Genomic DNA, 2494 nt, shown 5'->3' with positions numbered 1-2494 from the left:
CGTGCCCTCCTGGCGTGCCCACGCCGGGAGGCAGCGGGTCCCTTTGGAAGACGCGCACCGAGGTGCTGGGGCGAGCTCAGGGACCTGGAGGGCTGGTGGTCTTGGCGGAGGGAGTGTTGGGTTGAGGGCTCAGGACGCCCGGAGCCGCGCCTGGCGGAGCTCGGCCTCGCCCAGCGGGGACTCGGGTTCTCTCTGCCTGGGGCAGCCGCACTCGACCTCGTTGTCATGTAGCGGCTACTTACTGGTGGTGGCAGCTCCGTGCGACCCTGGCGTTTCCTGGCGCTGCGTGCGGTGCTTGTGCTTTGGGGCCTCGCTGTCCTTGGCTGCCTTCTGCCTGGCCCTCTTCTTGCTCAGTCCCCACAAGGCGGCTTTCGGTCCTGCCTGCTGTCGCTGTGTAGGTTGCCACGGGAAGGTGTCAGGCAGCCTCTGCACGGGAGCTTTTTGTTTGTGTAACTTTTTTCACCAGTTAAGGAAAAAACTAAGTTAACTTGTCAAAAGGTCATTTGGGGATGGGCTGCAGCTTAATTTTTTCAATGACAAATGGCAAAAGTCAAGGGAAATGTATTAGGTTAAGTAACATCCTGGTGTCTCGCAAAACACTTTGTCAGGGGGCCTGGGGCACCCCCGGGCCTCTGTCCCCGCAGCTGTGGACGAGGCCTGTGTCTAGGGTCGCGGACTGTATCATGTGGTTGGAAGGGAAAGGAAGGGGTTGTGGGCTCTGCTTCGTCAACAGCTGGGTAACTTCAGCTGCCCTGCCTGCTTCTGGCCAGGGGAAGTCTTCACGAGTGGGAAGCGACACTGTTCTTGAGGTCGTGCCCAGAACTGGGAATTGTGACCCTATGTTTTCGTTTTCCTCGGGCTGCAGCCCTTCCAAGGCCAGCAGGGGCTGGCGTCAGGGACGTGGAGAGTTGGTGACTTAAGTGGCCCTAGTGATTTGGTCCACCCCGAGGGGGTGGTGTCCCATCTGGCCCTCAGCTTTTCTTCACTGTCATCTCTCGTCATGTTGTCCGATACTTGCCCCTGATCCCTGGACTCCAGACACATCTGCATCTGAGACCTTTATATGCAGCATGGCATTCACTGGGCGCAGTGCCCTGTGGCCTGCCCGAGGCTGGGCAGTCCCTTGTTTGAGATCTGCCTTTGGAGTTAAATATCTTGATTGTGGGAAAGGTTGGGATATGTTTGGTTACCCCAATAACTTTGCGTTTTTCACACAAAAGCTCACATTTTTGCCTGGGATGGTGAATTGAACTCTACCTTCCCATCCTATGTAATTTTTGACATAAATGAGCACAGAGTCAGTCCTGGGACGGTTCCGGGCCTGGAAGAGTTGAATGTGAGTGTGAGCTGTGGGAGGGTGTGTCTGGGGGAGATTGTCGCCTGCAGAGAGGGTTCTTTTCACTTTTGTATTTAGATAGATGTACAATTCAAACTGCATTCTCGATCTAATCCCTGCTTTGGTTTAAAACTGAACACTGAACCTCTTGTTCATTACAGTGCAGTGGAAAATATTCTGAAACCAAAAATATTCATTGTTCTTGTAGTTCTAAGAAGCATTTGGAAATGCTTTAAAATATTCTTATCTGACACTTAAGAACTTTCATATTTGAATCATTAGAGAGTACCTAAGTTGGGTAAAAAAAAATCTGATGTATAAAACAATAGCTTAACATTAAAATGACATTTGCAAACGCTCATGCTTCCATTTATTTTCTTGAAGGCAGTCTTTTAAACGCCACCATCGTCTTTCTTTGTGCTAAACGTTCAGGATTTGTGGGTCTTTCCCGGATGGGGCATGGAGAAGGCAGTGTGTGGGAAGCTCACCAGCCTTGTGCTGCTGGAGAGATACTCTCCTGCTTTTGTATAGAGAGAGCCTCTTCAAGAAGGTGTTAACTTTAAAAAGTGGAAATAGTCGGTGTCTTCATTTGGAACAGGAATATCAATACGCGTGTTTCTGGCTGGGTTCTCGCTTTCGTCTCGATCCCTGGTGACTGCGCTAAGGGTGGAAAGCCTGGCTCGGGGGAGGGGGCCCCCAACTGGACCCGCAGAGATTTCTTCGCCATCAAGGAGCATATTAATAGCGGTACAGGATGGCTTTGTATTTCCCATCTTTAAGGAAGACTTGATGGGCGGGTGGGTGACCTGTCCAGATGAGCGGGGGGCCACCACATGCTGGGTGATTGCCACCCTCGGCCACGCTGTCCTCACAGAGCTCTTCCTGCTAACACAGACACTATTCTGGGAGTTGGGATTTTAGTGTTAACGTCTAGCCGGGCTGCAAACTGATTTGTTTCCAGCCGATGAACTCTGAGTGTCCGGCTGCGGCTGTCCTTGCCGTGGCGTGCTTCTCTGCGAGGTGAGCTGCTGGAAAGCCAGGGTTCCGGAAAGCCTGGCCGCCAGGCTCTGCCGGGGCCAGCTCGCCCTCCTAGGGGGCACCTGGCACGGACTGGGGATCAGGAAGTCCTGGGAAGGATGCTTGGCAGTGCTGAGTCAC

The sequence above is a fragment of the Pteropus vampyrus genome, unplaced genomic scaffold, assembly GCF_000151845.1.
Source record: "Pteropus vampyrus isolate Shadow unplaced genomic scaffold, Pvam_2.0 Scaffold253, whole genome shotgun sequence".
In the NCBI taxonomy this organism is placed as follows: Eukaryota; Metazoa; Chordata; class Mammalia; order Chiroptera; family Pteropodidae; genus Pteropus; species Pteropus vampyrus.
Note: the sequence above shows the minus strand (reverse complement) of the source record.